General features: G+C 42.2%; 1 protein-coding gene and 1 non-coding gene across 4 annotated transcripts in view; both read left to right on the forward strand.

The window, feature by feature from the left end:
* The window catches only part of CTNND2 (catenin delta 2), an 875,933-nt gene that overhangs the window by 582,045 nt on the left and 276,910 nt on the right, over nt 1-16,978 (forward strand). The gene's annotated exons all lie outside the window — the stretch shown is intronic.
* On the forward strand, nt 811-917 carry LOC116280119 (U6 spliceosomal RNA). The gene has a single exon (XR_004189453.2). It is a non-coding gene; the product is annotated as a U6 spliceosomal RNA (small nuclear RNA).

Consider the following 16,978-nt stretch of genomic DNA (forward strand, 5'->3'; position numbering starts at 1 on the left):
CTGTGGACATTGGGTGATCATGGTGTGTCAGCGTAGGCCCATCATTTGTATCAAATGTACCACTCTGGTGGGGATGTTGATAACAGAGGATGCCATGCAGGTGTAGGGGCAGGGGACCTAGAGGAAATCTCTGTGCCTTCCACTCAGTTCTGCTAGTGAACCTAAAACTACTCTAAAAAATAAAGCCTATTAAGAAGCAAAAATGTAAGAATCAGTATTTGTTTAGCATCTGCTTCATGCCAATCACCCTCCTGGGTGCTGGGGCAGAAAGGTTAGAAACACCAGGCAAGAGGCTTGACCCCCAAGAACGCTGACTGCTGATGCCGATGGGCCTGAGATCTCTAGTCCCTAATTCCCACACACACATACCAGCTCGCCAGCCGTGGGAATGGGCCGTCTGGAGAGAGGGCTGAGGCTCCCCACATGAAACAGCCTGGAGCAGAGATGCACTGTCCCTGCTGAGCCCTGCCCAAGTCACTGAGCAAAATAAAGGACTGGTGTCTTAAGCTATAAGTTTTGGAGTAGTAAGTTAGGTGCTTGTCATGGCCTGAATTGTGTCCCCCAGAATTCATGTTTTGAAGCCTTAGCCCCCAGGACTTCAGAGTGTGACTACATATAGACATAGGGTCATTGAGAAGTGGCTGAATAGGGACTTCAGGGCAGGCTCTAATCCAGTAGGACTGGTGTCCTTGCAAGAAGAGGAAATTTGAACACAAGACTCATGCCAGGAAGAAAGACCATGTGAGGATGCAGGGAGAAGAGACATCCATCTACAAGCCAAGGAGAGAGGCCTCAGAAGAGACCAGCCCTGTGCTCGCTTCAGCAGCACGTGCGCTAAAATTGGACGGATACAGAGACGGTTAGCCTGGCTCCTGGGCACGGATGACCTGCAAATTCGTGAAGTGGCCCCTATTGTTTTGGTGATGAGCACACTGGAGTGTATTCAGAAGTCAAATTATAATGTAACAAACCAATGCTACCTCAATTTTAGACAAAGAAATAAGAAGAAACCATATCTGCTGACAACTTGGTGTTGGCTGGACTTCCAGCGCCCAGAGCTGTGAGAAGACAGATGCGTCTTGTTTAAGCCGCCCAGTCTGGGCTGTTTTGTTATGCCGGCCCTTGCAGACTCATACACACAACAAGAGACCAGATTCGGTCTCCAAGCATTGACTTTATTCCATACAGTCCTTCAAGGTTTTGCTGTTGGGCCGTTAGTTTCCTGTTGCTTCATGGGATACTATTTCCTAGGCCTGTCTGATTTCAGTAGCACTAACACTGTTCACAGGGCGATGTCAGTCAGTCAAAGGAGCATTTTACAAAAGCTGATGGACTTTGTGAACGTCTCCTAAAACATGGTTTACCGGAACGTCTTTCAGTCAGCAGTGTAAACATACATGACCTTCCCTTTCACTCACCGAACTTAGGTGCTCGGGAATTCACTGGCCTCGTGTTACCGTTTCTGAAAGGTGAAGGAAACGCTTGCTGCAAGGAGCACAGAGCTGCTGTTGAAAGGCTAAAAAGATGAAGTGCTCAGTACAGTGTTTTTTGCAGTCAACTAGCTACATGTTTATTAATTCTCGTTTATCTTAAGGAATTCACACGTGGTAAACATGTTATGTACTATTTTGTTGGAGAGAAGTCCTGATTTTGGCGGCGGGGGTCCGTCTTTTTCTCGCTGCTTCTTTGCCACCGCTCCTCGGCAGTGCCGAGCTGTTGCAGCTGCTCCCACCTGGGTCAGGAGTGAGCCTTTCCCCAGCCACTGACGTCCGCATCCCTTCCCTGCTTGCTCGCTGTTGTGTCCTGGGAGGTGAAGACACACAGGGAAGGGGGCTGAGGGGCTCCAGAAGGGGGGTAGTGGACTCCTCAAGGGCTGGGGCAGAATGAGACCTTCAGAGGAAAACTGGAGGAAGGAAGAGGCCCGGGGCACAGCTGAAAGCACTTGATAATTATAGCGGCGTGCGGGAGAGAACCGTGCAAGTGGACACCTCACCTTGTTGCTGGGGATGGATTGTGTCTCCCCATAAAGCAGATGTTGAAGCCCTGACCCCCATGTGACTGCATCTGGAGATAGAGCTTTTGAAGAGGTGATTTGGTTAAATAAGGTCATAAGGGTGGGGCCCTGGTGGGATGGAAAAGAGGAAGAGACATCAGAGCGCTCTCTCTCTCTCTCTCTCTCTGCCTCACTCTGTGAGGATACAGGGAGCAGGAAGGCAGCCGTCTGCCAGTCAGGAAGAGAGCTCTTGCTAGAACCCAGTCACACTGGAACCCTGATCTTAGACTTCCCAGCCTGCAGAACTGTGACAAATTATGTCTACTGTCTATGTCACTGAGTCTGTGGTCCTTTGTGATGGCAGCCCGAGAGCGCTAAGACGTCTGTTATCCCACCCACGATATGGGTCAGCTTTTAGTAGATTGATATGAACACTGCTGGCCTGTGTCCCTTTCCGTCTGCAGTAAGGCAATGCTGGATTGTAAGTGTCTGCAATCTGCAGTGAAGGCTGCTTACAGGGAAGAGGGGGAGGAGAAAGCAGGAACAGGCTGCGTAATCGAAGGCACCAGACTTTAAAGTGAATGGAATGTGTTGGGCTCTTCCTCAAGTGAGGAGGCACCGGAGACAGTGAGCGCCGGAGCGGCAGGACTGACTTAGCTCCGGGGAACTCACTCTGGCTGCCTTCTTGCAAGTAGACTCAAGAGGGAAGATTCAAAGCAGGGAGGCCCGCTGTTAGGGAGGCCAGTGCAGAAATCTGGGGTAGAGAGGATGGTGGCGTGGGCCAGTGTGGTGCAGGGATGGCGGTGGGGCGAGTTCAGGATACAGGTGTATTTTGAAGGCATCCTTTGTTGGCATCTCAGCGTAGGCTTTGGGTCCAGGCTGCTGTCAGATTGGAGCTGTCACACCGAGATGCTGAAGATGGTGAGGGGCACGGTTCTGGAGGCAATTTCGCAGTCACAGTTTGGTCATTAAGTGTGAAATGTCCCATAGACGTCTGAAGGGAGAATCAACAAGGCCTAGGTAGCCAATTCTGGAAGACAGGGAGTTCTGGATTGGCAGTGCAAAGTCAGGAGGCCATTGTATACGGAATCAAGCAATCATCCTTCCTCATATGCCCCGGACAACGCAATGCCTGTTTTCCCCAGTGCGATTGTTTACATCACCCCGTATCAGTCTCAGAGGTGTCCCAGTTTTGACAACAAATTATATCATCACCTTAGTCCACCTCTAGTCCCAAAAGACAGTGTATCAAGAAGTTAGTATGACCCCCGAGAGTGTAGGGGCGCCCCAGGCCCAGCCCTTGGACCACTTCTCTGTCCAGCTTCATGCATTTCCCAGTGAGCTCATCCAGGCTCAAGGCGTTCATTACCGTCTGCGTTGCAGTGGCTCACCCGTGACACCCTGGGCACCCTAACTGGCCTCCCTCATTCCGTCCCCGCCCCTGCCCCAGCCTCCTCTCCTGGCGGCAGCCAGGATAGCACTTCCTCAGATGTCACCTCCTCGTCAGAGGCTCCCCAGGATCAAGTCTCTGCCTGTTCTCTTTAGCACTTGGGACGGCCAGATGTACTTTGATGTCTTCCCTCTGGCTTGTCTCCCCCACAGCGTGTGAGCTCTATGGGGAAAGGACTCTTTCTTCCTCGTCTCCATGCCCAGCACATAATAGGTGCTCCTATGAGTGAGTACGTGCAGGATATATGAACAACAGAAAAAGAAACAGACCCCATGGAGGAGGCCCAGTGAGCAGTCAGAGGCGGGAGGGAGGCAAAGGTAGTTCAAAGGCAGACACTGACGGCAGGAAGGCTCAAGGGCGCTGGGAAGAGGTTGCGGGGAATGAGGAGTGGAGAGAAGCGCTGGGTTTGCATGTCCCTCCAGACCACTGATGGAGACGTGGGGCGGCGTGGCGCCAAGAGAGCTGAGCTGGTGAGGCGTTAAGAGCACCTCGTGGTTGCAGGGACAGGTGGCGGACGTGGGGCCTTTTCAAAAAGAGGCCAGGGCAGAACGGAAGATGGAGGCGAAGCTGGTAAGACAAGAGGTGAAAGGGGAGGCGAGGACGGGAGGCTTCGCAGCACAGGTGCAGAGGTGGGAGTTCGCAGAGAGGGAGAGGAGCGTGGGGGAGGCTGGGTGCCTGGGGGGAGCACGGGGAGGGGGAGCACTGTGGGGCTGTCATCTCCCACGTCCCGCAGCATCGAAGCCCAGAGCAGCCACACCGCATCCAAAGCAGCACTTGGAAGCTGCCCTTGTGATTTCTAGAACTAAAGCTCTTCTCAGGGTCTTTTTTCCTCCATTAACAAATGAGTTCAAAATGTTTTCTTTTCTAAGTCACTTATTTACTCTTCCCTAAAGAAGGAAACTAGAAAATCGGGGGGGGGGTAGAGTAATGTCTGTTATTCTTAATAAAAATGATAGTTTTAAATACATTTTCTTAAGTAACTTTATAGAATCAACATATGTATTGAGTTCTATGTTTAGCTTATGTCCTTAGGATTATTCTGTAAATCTTCCTCCCACTGCATCAGGAAGGTGGAAAGGCAAGGGACACTTTCAAGTGGTTCTCTACAGTAAAGAGTATTTTCACTCCATGTGTTTCTTTTTCTGTTCAAAAATATAGTGTATTCATTTTGTAGGGCTTTATTCTCTCACAATTCTGGAACCCCTAAACTGAAACCAAGGTGCCAGCCAGGCCGGACTCCCTCCGAAGGCTCTGGGGGAGGACCCTTCCTCGCCCCCTCCCAGCTCCCAGTGGCTCCAGGTGTTCTGTGGCTTGTGGCCGCGTCCCTCCGATCTCTGCCACCATCTTCATGTCACCTTCTCCCCTGTGTGTCTTTGTCTCAAATTTCTCTCTCCTTTCCCGTGTAAGGACACGAGTCATTGGATTGAGGACCCACACTAAGTCAAGGATGATTTGGGGTCAAGACCCTTAACTTAATTACATCTGCAATGACCCTATTTCAAATAAAGTCCCATCCTCAGGTCCTGGAGGCTAGGACTTGAACACATCTTTCTAGGAGCCACTTTGTAACCCATGACATGTAGTTTTGTAATTTGAGGTGTGGTGTATTTCTTGTGTTCATTGTTATTTTGTGTCCTGTTAAGTTGTGTCACTTAAAACAATTATATAAATAAATTAAACTGTTTTGAGTTTCAAAGAAACAACAAAGTCCAGTGTTTAACTGTATTTTCTCGATCATGTGCAAGTCATGGATGACTTGGGAATTAAAATCAGATATTCAGCTATCTACAAATTGTACGTTTCTCTTGCTGACAGTAAATCAACCAGAAAACACAATTAGTAAAATGTCTTTTGAAGAAATGCATTTTGCTTGGTGCATTTTCCATGGATTGGCACAAAACAGAACCCTGATTAATTTGAAGTCATGTCAAACTTCAATTCCAGTTGTTTCCCAGGATTATTTCCCTTGAACATAATAAGCCAGAAACAGAGAAGGGACTAGGATGCGCGGCGTAAAGGGAGGGGAGCATGTTTGTTGAGCATCTGCTTGATTAAAAGTACTCTCGCCACGGTGCTTTCATTCATCATCAGAGCAACTCAGAGAGGTGGACTGTCTCATTGTCAAAGTGGCTTAGAACAAGGATGTGTCCATGAAACAGCCCAGCACACAGCTAGGAAGCCACAGAGGCAGGATCCGAGCCCGGTGCCTCGGCCCGTCCCTGTCTCAGTGCTCTCATCTCACGGGCTTCAGTGGGAAGACAGAGCAGAAATTGGAAGCTGGGTTCCTGGTCTGACTTCGCCGCTAACCAGCTGTTGAACCTGAGTGCTGATCCAGAGGCGGGGCTGTGAAGTCAAGAAGAGCCAGGGTTTGAATCCCGCCCCTGCCACTTGCTAGCTGTGTGACCTTGGATCACTTCCTCTGTGCCTCAGTTTCCCCATCTGTAAAGTGGGGGTGATATTAGCATCAGAGGATCACATGAGGATTAAACAGACAGATTTATATACAAAGCTCTTGCAACAGTGCCTGGCCCTTAGAAGCCCTGTTGAGGACAGTTACCCACCCGCTCCTCATACCAGGCTGCATTTGTTCATGCAAAGAGTGTGAGAGTCAGCCATTTCAGTCTCCCCAGCCCTGCGCCATGAGGTTGCTAAAATTTATGGAACGCCCTACGGGAACCAAATGCCGGTTGAGTCCAACATGTACTGTTTGTTGTTGTTTTGTTGTTCCAGTACAAAGATTATTTTTTTATTTGGTTACAAGTTTATTACCTTCTCAGAAAACAATGAGGTGTGTATTAATCTTCAAGGATTGTAACTGACAAACTTAGTGGTTGGAGGACATTTATTTCCAAGGATGAACCCAAAGCATAAGTAATTTTTAAGAGACTGTGTTTATTTGCCTACTTAAGAACTGTTGTAGAATCTGATATTATGAGAATGGACCTGCTCAGTTAGCTTATTTAAGTGTTGATCCTTGACCTAACTTGAAAAGGAATACGTGAATTTAAAATAAGAGTTTATTTTTTTATCCTTGTGTTAAAAATTGTAAATAATTTCATTTTGGTTGTTTTTTACCTTGATTATTAAGAAATGAAATGTGCATCAGCTGTTGACAAAGATATATTTAATGTATTTTTTTAGAACTTTCTCGGACATCTATACTTCTAAATCTTTCTAATTCTTTGTCATTGAAAAACAATTCTTTGTTCAACAACAAAAAACCTTTACTTGGAACAAATGCCATTATTTTCATTAGAGGCTTAAGAGCAAAAATGAACTATAACATTTTATGCAGTGAGAAAAAAAAATCATTGTATTACACTTGATTATTTGAGTTTATGATCCATTTCCAGATAGATCATATTTAGTGTAATGTACGTGGCAAGACCACGTTAATTAAACCTTGAACAAATCTTGTTCCAGGGAAATTTTTAATGTTTTGTGGACATCTTTTTGTATCAGTTAGCTTTTGTGGAAATTGTTTTAGTTGTTTTCACATGTGTGTTTTCTTTTTTTTTTAAACAATGTAACATTTTCTATTGATTTATAATCATTTTACAATGTTGTGTCAAATTCCAGTGTACAGCACAATTTTTCATTTATACATGAACATATATATATATTCATTGTCACATTTTTTTCTCTGTGAGCTACCATAAGTTCTTGTGTATATTTCCCAGTGCTATACAATACAATCTTGTTTATCTATTCTACATTTTGAAATCCCAGTCTGTCCCTTCCCACCCTACGCCCCCTTGGCAACCACAAGTTTGTATTCTATGTCTGTGAGTCTATTTCTGTTTTGTATTTATGCTTTGTTTGTTTGGTTTTTTTAGATTCCTCATATGAGCAATCTCATATGGTATTTTTCTTTCTCTTTCTGGCTTGCTTCACTTAGAATGACATTCTTCAGGAGCATCCATGTTGCTGCAAATGGCATTATGTTGTCAGTTTTTATGGCTGAGTAGTATTCCATTGTATACATATACCACATCTTCTTTATCCAGTCATCCATTGATGGACATTTAGGCTGTTTCCATGTCTTGGCTACTGTAAATAGTGCTGCTATGAACATTGGGGTGCAGGTGTCATCCTGAAGTAGGGTTCCTTCACATGTGTGTTTTCTAATTACTCTGCAAAAGATGTTTGTAATTGACATTGGAGTTTTTTTTCATACATAGGTTTCTCTAACATTTTTACCAATGAACTTCACTGGGCATTCACATGAAATGGGAAATTGATAAGATGGTAGCTTCACTTAAAAAGCCATTATTTATTGCTAAATCAGACATACAACCAACAAAAATTTAATAAAGACCCAAAGCAGTCATACAAATACCACACATACATAAACTCAAAGACCTTAACAACAAGGCTTTGATTAATATATGTCATATGAAAATTAAGTAAGATTCTCATAAAGTTGTAAAATATTGCCTGTAAGTAAAACCATCAGTGATTCCACCAGTAAGGTTGGCTTCCCCCTTAGTTAAGATGAGAACAAAGAATGAATATTGGTGGAGATCATTAAGGTTTCCCTTTCAGCATCTTCTAAAGAGAAGTACTTATCATGCTAGGAGAGGAGAGAGAGAGGAGCAGGAACAGTCGAGGAAAAACATGGCAAAAATTAAAAGCAGAAAACATAAATATTCCCTAGAAAAATCTATGGCTTCATCCAAGCTGTGTTTTCCCAGTGCTAAATGTTAAAATCTCAATGCCCAAAGCAGCAGAACATCATTTTAGGGAAACTTAACTGTGTATCAGGATAGAGTAAAACTTTATTTTTCTAGTGGAATATACACACGGAGGAAGCTCATCCGTGCTGCTTCGTGCCAACTAAAAACAAATGAGAATTTCCTGAATGTAATAAACATGAGATCGCTCAATAACGCCATTTATCCCGGCCCGTAAGTGGCCGTGATTCAGAGCGCAGTTGCTGTCGCGAGGAAGACAGGAAGTACTCATTTCACTGAGATGCTTACCAAGTGGAATGTCTCCGGCTGCCGCTCCGTGTTCCTTCTTTGACATCGTGGGAATCAGGTGGAAAAGCAATTTCATTGAAAGAAAAGCCCGATTTTCCTTTGTGCATATAGCTATTAAAACAAAAGCGAAGTTATGTTTAACAAACTGAGTTTCCCTGCCTGCAGAGAGTCTCCTCTTTAGAGGAATCAAGGGGACAATTTCACATCCAGAGCACCAGGGGGCCCCTGTGCTTGTCAGGCACCTGGTGCATCACTTGTGTGCTCACCTGGGCACCAGAGTGTGGTTAAGGCTGCAGCCAGATCACTGTCTGAGTTGACAGGTGTCTAGATTAATAATTTAACAATTTTAAAATGACAGGAGATAACATTTTGTGTGACTGAGGTTCAGAGTTTAATGTTCCCAACCCTCAGATTTATTGTAAACGTTCATCCGTTAAAGCCATTTCTAGCACAGGAGATAGCCTGGATGCGGCCCAGGAGCTGACCCTGTTCTGCCATATCATTGATTTTATGTGCTCGTGGGTCTAATTTCTAGTATTCTTTCTCAGAAATAGAAAGCCAATACTTTTCCCAAACATGTTTTAGGAAGGTGGCCCTTTGAGTCTTAAGTGATTAAAATGAGTATCTGTGATGTTTTTATGAGACAGATGCATTCTATCTATAAAATTTCCTTTATCTATCTATCTCTTATAAAATTCAGGAGCCTATGGCCTGATTGAATTAGTACAATTTTATTTTCCAGCTGGGGACCACCTACAAGTGAGTAGTAAAATCATCTTAGAAGGTTTTGACCCGCATTTAAAAGATTGAATAGGAAAAACTAGAACAGAATAATTACAATGCCCCTACGAGGGAAAGTTTGGTTTGGTATCTTGGAAAAGGAGTATCAGAGTTGAGTGTGTGTGTGTGTGTGTGTGTGTGTGACTGTGAGTCTAAGATATATTTTTGTTGTGAGTCTTAATGCAAAATATATGCAAATACTGAGAATATTTACTTTCTCAAAATAACACAGTAAAAAGAAATCCCCCAAATGCTGACAGCAATAACATTATCAAATACCTCCAGCTACATGATGCTAATGAATCATGTCATAACTGGTGATAAATTAATATGAGTGCCTATGGAGTAGTGTTTTCCACAGTAGATGGTGCGTGATTGGAGGAAGAAATGACATAATTGTGTCAGAAAAATAATCTCACATTGCTGTGTTTTTGGAATCAGTTCACAAATTTGAGTGCAAAAATAATCTGAACTCTCACTCTGTTTGTCAGGAACTGGTATTTTAAAAATTATAATTGTGTGTCCTTTTAGAAAATAGAAGTTATACTTGTTAGGAAAATGTTTTTAAATGTTTTAGTTTGCATTCTGAAAACAGCTTGGCCATCGTATTTTACACAATTTGTCTCCTTCCTGATAAAAGCTTTCTCCTTATATTGAGTGGGATGGTTCGTATCTCAAGATCATGAAGTCTCGTCTCATTATTTCATTCTCCCATTCACTTGTCATTCAGCCAGCCCTTGGTGGCGATGTACCTGGTACTTGAAGCCAGATTTGCAGATGACATGAGATATTCAGGGACAACATGGTCCTTCCCCATGGATCATGGGAGCCCGGTGTTCCCTTGTCATTTGAATAGAAAGTATCTGAGAAGGGCAGCGAAGCCCATCTGAGAAGTGGGACTAAGAGCTCTGTTGGAGGTGGGCTGTGTTATTTTGTCACCATCATTGTCATTCTCATCACCCTCATGTGTCTCTGAAAAGTGTTTCATACGTGTGGAGGAAGGGAAGGGGGAAAATGCCGAATAAACCAGAAATTTAAATAAAGTTAAAATCATCTTTTTCTTCTGGTCTAATTTTAGCCTTTGAAGTTAATTATTACCCAAATTATTAAACAATTACTGTTTTATGTGCAGGACTTTATATGTGATGTGTATGCTTGTTTATCTAGCTCTCACATATGAATGTATACATATGCATAATACATATATTGTATATACATATGTGCATAGATGTGTGTGTATGTGTGTTTATAGAGATACATACGTACATGTGTTTACGTATGTGTGTTTGTATACACATTTTTAAACTGCAGATTATGACCCTTATTGGGCAGTAAAATAGTTTTCTTGATCATGAACTGTGTTTTGGAAAGAATTTAACAGAGCAGAGTAGAACAGAACAGAACAGAACCTAATTAATGTGTGTATCTTAGGATACCTTTTCCCTGCTTCATCATGCCTGCATTTACGTGTGCTTGCGTGTGGATGGACTGAGTTGCAGTGCAGACATTTCACATGTGGCACGTTGCTGAAACGCTGAGAAGCAGTGCTAACGTCTTAGTGATAGCAGTGATTAACATGCTTCTTTTATTCTCCCAGATACCTTGTCTTTTATGGCCCAGTGCCAAAGCATAAAAATTAGCAGATTACTTCCTGGAAATGCATCCTATAATTTAATTTAGATAAATAGTTTTATGTTTGGTTCCACATGGCATTTACGCGAACTATTATTTCGTTAGCTTTTTCTATCTGCTGGTTATTGTAGGCTTCTTATCTGCTGTTTTAAGCTTTCTGGTGATATTAAGGCTAAGGATTGGGTTGCAGTAATCCAGTAACACCAATCAAAGGAAGTATTAAGAGACATAGCCTGGAAGTATAATGTTGAACACTGATTTGGGGAGAAAAGAGCTTGATCCTCACTAATACTGCTTCTAATGACACCATGTGTTGAAACAGGGATCCTGTATTTTTTATGAGCGTTACATAATCTATTGTCTCCCTGTTGAATAAAAATCAGTCCAGCCAGAAGTCTGACGCTGCAAAAGTGTGAGAATTCTCACAATCCAAATATTACAGTGGCTGTTGTTTTTTTTTAACCATAGTACCGTATTGTTTTCCTTTGAGTGCCTATGAAGTGTAGGCTTACAGAGACGCAGCGGTGTACCTGGTAAGTTGCACAGTTGTCACGTGCAGTCGCTCACCAGTTGGTGTTAACCAGTGTGTATTAACTGCATTACTTAATGTGTGGGTCTCCAGGTAAATACATTAGTAGTTGCTTGTTAGGACTTTAAAAAATAGTGTGGAGCAAAAACCTTACCAGAAACCCTACCAGGTTGCACTTTTTGTTTGTGAACAAAATAAAAATAAAAATAGCCCCACTTTGGAGAAGTTTTTCTAGGTGGAAGAAATTCTAGTAAATTCCAGCCTTTTGGAAAGTGAACCTGTAATTGAAGTTTAAATACAAATTGTATTCAAGCTTATCATGAAGTTTTTGTTTGCGACTTAGAACTCAGAGGTGATGAAATACAGTGTTTGTGAATGTCAGTGTTTTATGAACATGAAAGCTTTTGGAAAAGAATTAATATTCCCAAGATTAGCATAATCATGCAATTCAGGATTCCATGTTTTATAATTTTCCATTGCTACTGCATTAGATGTCTAACTTTCTGAACACTTCTGCCTTGGGTTTATGCTATGTAAATGTAAAAATTGATGACGTCCTGCACATTCTGAGGTTAGGGGGCGGGCGTGGCTTACTCCTGTAAAAATCATTCTGCAGGGCTCCAAAGTGCGAGTCTAGAGAGGAACTCTGGCAGCAGTTTCAAAAAGAGGCACCCTTTTTGTAAGTATTTATGTTTCTGCCAGACATAAATTATGAACCTCACATGCATATACTCTTCATGGAGACCAGAGCGCTTGTTTCTTTAATTACACATGTAAACGTGTGCCAGTTCGTTCGGCCCTCTGACAATACTACAAGTTCAATACGTGCTCTGGTCCAGTTGGATGCAATGTAAATTTAGCTTGAAATTTTTAAGTGAAGAAACAATGTGCTCTTTTTAAAATTGAAGACGATGTCTGTTTTGGCCAGGATCAATAAACCAGAGAAACCTTTTTTTCTTTTTCTAGCATTTAATTATAGCCCAGAATAGATTTCAGATCATTCAGATATAGGGCCCCAAGTGTTATAAAGCTGTTCTGTTCTGTTTCTCAAGGCCAGGGAAGGATGAAAGGTGAGTGAGTCAGTGTCGCTTGCTGGGATGGGCACTGCTCTGAGCTCTTTCCCTGCTGTGCCTCCTTCAGAGGAAGCGTTAATGCCGTGGTCAAAACCAAGACAGTTTAGCTTTAAGGAACGTCCTACACCTCTTCAGACACCTTTAAGAACACTATTGGGAAAAGGGCCAGCATACATATCATTTGCTGTTTGGAAAACAAACAAACAAACAAACAAACAAACAAACATAACCATAATTTGGAAGAAATAGTACAAATTTAAGTAACTTCATCAGACATATGAGCTCTAACTGGTTGAAAAGTGATACTATAAAAAAATACAGATTGCAATGTGTATATAAGTATATAAACCTTCATTATATAATTTTTTTTCATTTAGTGTAAATAGCATGATAATACTTTACGTGCTTTCGTTATTTTTAAGTTGTACTTTGGTAATTGAGAAAGTATATAGGTACCTTACTGAGGTGACTCTTAAGTTCATTCAGAATTTTTTAAAATATGCTTTCAGTTTCTAACACACATCTGGAAAAGGAAATATGGAAGGATCTGAGATACAGGAGGCACGTCCTGTGTCTCATGGAACTACCTGGATTTTCCAGAAATTACACTGATATCAGGCATCTTTGAAAACCCCACTTCATACAAGATCCCTGGCACTTCTGCCCTTGGCACTTTCACGTTAGAGGTAGAGTTCCTTGGGTTTCACCGTTAATGGTTTGATCCATCTTCTTCCTCGATAGTTCTCTTTTGGAAAGTTTTTTCCTGCACAGCAGCAACAATGTCTCATTCCCCTCCAGGCACATCCTTTTATCCCTCCTCTGATACCTTCGCTGCCCTTTCAGTGTTGCAAACTCAGAGGATGCAAATGCATCTCTCTTTCCTCGGAGTAACAAATAGAAACAATGAAAGGCTTGGTTAAAATGTTAACACCAAAAGAACTGCACACCCTCTGTGTGAAGTCATTTTAATAGTTAAATATCCATGCAGAATATACTGGGCTACTAGAACTGAAGATGTTCCTTTCAATCAGACGATTTTGCTTCTTAGTAAGACAAGTTTGTAATATTTGCAGAATAGGTGTGATCCAATTAAATCACATAGCTAAGTATTTGCCATTTCAGTGCCAGGCTAGCAGGCTGTCCCCTCGCATGGTTATTTGGTCTCCGACAAGGGAGCCTTGGAGGAGGGACCAAGCTGCTTAGGCTCTTTTAAGTTAATGAAAGTCTTTTAAAGCCCCTGTGTATCTGCATCCCAGTTAATAACTGATGACACCTAGTGGTGGGTGAATTTGAAGCCCGTGGATACAGATCCGAAATAAACCATAGAGGTGTTTTCACACCTCAGACCAGACATTTACAGACTGAGGATGAACCCCAGCATCACGGGGCACAGTTGACAATTGGTAACTAGGGAAGGGGAGCCTCTGCTGCTTCTGCCCTTAGTGGGCAATGACAGTGCGAGAGATTCCATCAGGTCCCCTCTTGGGAACCTGGGAAGGGATGCCCTTCCCAGCATTTGTCACCCATCCAAAGTAGGATTCAGAGCATCTCAGTGCATGTGCGCCAGGCAATTCTTGAGCAAGAGGCATTTGTTTCTCCTCGTGATGTTCACTGGAAGAGTTTCCACATGAGGAGCCAACCCATAATGGCAGCTTCTCTATTAAAATATGTGCAGTGCAAATTATGCTAATTAAGCTGGAGTGTAATTATAGACTAGAAAGATTCTTCGCAGTCTGAATTGAATTGTTGTAGATAAATGTGCATTAACTTAATAGTGTGCAGCTAATTATGAAAGGTAAAGGAGAGGAGGAGGGGTAATCAGTTACACGATGTTTCAGAGACGCCACCGTCCCAGGTGAACTCTCCCATTAAAAGCCCAGGTAACCCCGATGATGAGAATTCTTCTGGTGTTTGCCTCTGATTTTCAATAGTGCAATTAAAATAGCCACTGGTGGCTAATTAACCCATTTAACTCTATTTGTCTGTGGTATTTATTACAGCAGGGAGTTAAATGCGGTGACACTCGGCCACTTTATGTCCTATCCCAAGTATCTGCATGGAGTTAATTTTTTATTCTTTATTTATGCTTCTGTATGCATTTATGATAATTATGAAAATGAAGCGAGGATCCATCGTCCCAGTGTGGTTTTGCCAAGCTCAACTAAAGCTGTATTCTGGGAAATAAATTCTTTCTACTCAGAATTAAAACAAGCTCAAGTGGCAGTCATATGCCTTTTGTTCCAAAGCTATCAATTCAAAGGATCTGAGAGATGTTATCATCATGCAGTGGGTACCAGGAGAAAAAGGCAGTCATTTAATCCCTTCAACTAAATAAAGAAGGCATTCTGAAGTCTTATCAGTCAGGTGGGTTTCCCGTGTTCCTTGATCAGAGCCACCTGAACCAGCTAAAGGAAAGGTACTTTTTTCTTTTTTAACATAGAGACTACATATAGTGATGCTGAGTGAGTTTTCCACTGATTTCGGAAAATTTAACGTTGTCGTGTCTTCTAAGCAGAATGGCTTGACACCCGGTTGAACGCTGCTAGAGTCTGGGAGAATAAAGACCTACCAGGCACTGAGTGTTCAGAGGACTTGCTGTACCGAGGTCCTTTACGGAGGGTGCAGCTGTCCAGTCAAAGGAGGGGGCATCACACCTCACTGTTCCTTCTCCTTCTTTGTCTTCTTGAACTTTAAAAAAATCCCTTGAATTGCTTTTTTTTTTCAGCTGGAAAACCAACAGAAATGTTGAGATGTGCATCACGCTTTTACAGATTCCCTTACATTTCTTTTTTCTCTCCTTTCTCATTTACATTATTGCTCTGTGGTCTTATGTATAGACTATTTGAGACACTAATGATCAATAACCCAGAACCTTAATAGAAATTGTCTAAATCTTCTCTGACATATCTATATGTTCTTTAGAACGCTTATAGCAGTTTCTTTTTTGATTTGATAGTATTTAGCTTGTCTTTGTTTTGCTTCTAACATGTTGTTACATTTCTTTCTGCCAAGATAATATTGTCATCAGAAAGTTCCTTAGCGTCTGTTATTTAATTAATATACTTTTGAGGGAAGTATGGAATTGTTCTTGCCTGTGAGATGAGGCAGTGTCACTGAGTAATTACAACTGGAATTTCTGAAGGTCTGATGCCTGGTTGGGACTCCAGAGCGCCCCCTGTTGTAACTGTGTGACTCTGCATAAAGTTTTTAACTTTTAGCCTCAGTTCTTTCACCTGTGAACCAATAAAAACATTATTATCTTCTTCAAAGTGGTCAGCAAACTAGAGCCCAAGGGCGAATTCCAGCCGCCACCTGTTTTTATAAATAAAATTTTATTGGGACACAGCCACGTCCATTTTGTACATTTTTTCTATGGCTGCTTGTGATCTCTAGCTGCAAAGTTGAGTCATTGCAGTGGGAACTGTGTGGCCAGCAAAGCCTAAAATATTTATCTGCCTCTTAATCAAAGAGGTTTGCTGGTTCCCTAGATAGAATATTAAATGTGTGTTTTTGTGTAAAAGACATATTAAAAACGTGTGTGTAAGACCTGCATATGTGCGTGCATATGCATGTGCAGGACGTATATACAAGTTTCAGCATAATGCCTGGCACACCATGAGCATTCAGTATATGTGGACAGTTTTAAGTATTATTATTACTTGGTTAAATCCAGTTTTACTTCATTGTTAGAAAATCAGGAAGAAGACATTAGATGAGATACCTAAATTAAATCCTCAAAATAATCACAATTTAAATATTTTTCTTGGAAAAATATTTTCTGAAGTAAAGACATTGTTTACCATTTAAGAAGATGTTGATTATAAAAATTTATATCATGATATTTTCCCAAATGTAGTCGTTTCCTCACAATGGCCATAAAAAATTACCACCAGCTTGGGTGGCTTGAAACAGAAATTTATTGTCTCACAGTTCAGAGGCTGGAAGTCTGAGATCAAGGTGTCAGCAGAGCCATACTTTCTCCAAAGGCTCTGGGGGAGGATCCCAGCTTCTGGTGGTTGCACTCCTTGGTGTCCCTTGGCTTGTAGACACACCACTACAAACGCTGCCTCTGTAGTCACATAGTGTCCCCTGTGTCCATTCTCACATGGTCTTCTCTCTGTGTCCAGATTTCTCTCTTACAATAATACTAGTCATTGAATGAGAGCCCACCCTAATCAGGATGACCTCACAACGGTATTCCGTCTGCAAAAACCCTATTTCCAAATGAGGTCACACTCACAGGTTCTGGGGGGTAAGACTTCAATGTATTAACAAAACAAAAAATATAGAATTCAACCTATGCCATCAAGTAACTACCCTTTAGAAAATGGATAATTCCCCTTGTGTTTTAGAACAAATGATTGAAGGGACTATTTCAGTCAGCCATTTCTGTGATGGGGAACTAAGAATAGGGACTGACCAAAAATGCTGTTAGCAACCCATTTTTAACAAAGAACATCTCTGTTTAGTTGATTGAAAGGTAAACATGAGATTTCAGAAGACAAGCCACCAGAGGGAACATGATATCAGATGCCTGGA

The sequence above is a fragment of the Vicugna pacos genome, chromosome 3 (genome assembly GCF_048564905.1).
Source record: "Vicugna pacos chromosome 3, VicPac4, whole genome shotgun sequence".
NCBI lineage: Eukaryota > Metazoa > Chordata > Mammalia > Artiodactyla > Camelidae > Vicugna > Vicugna pacos.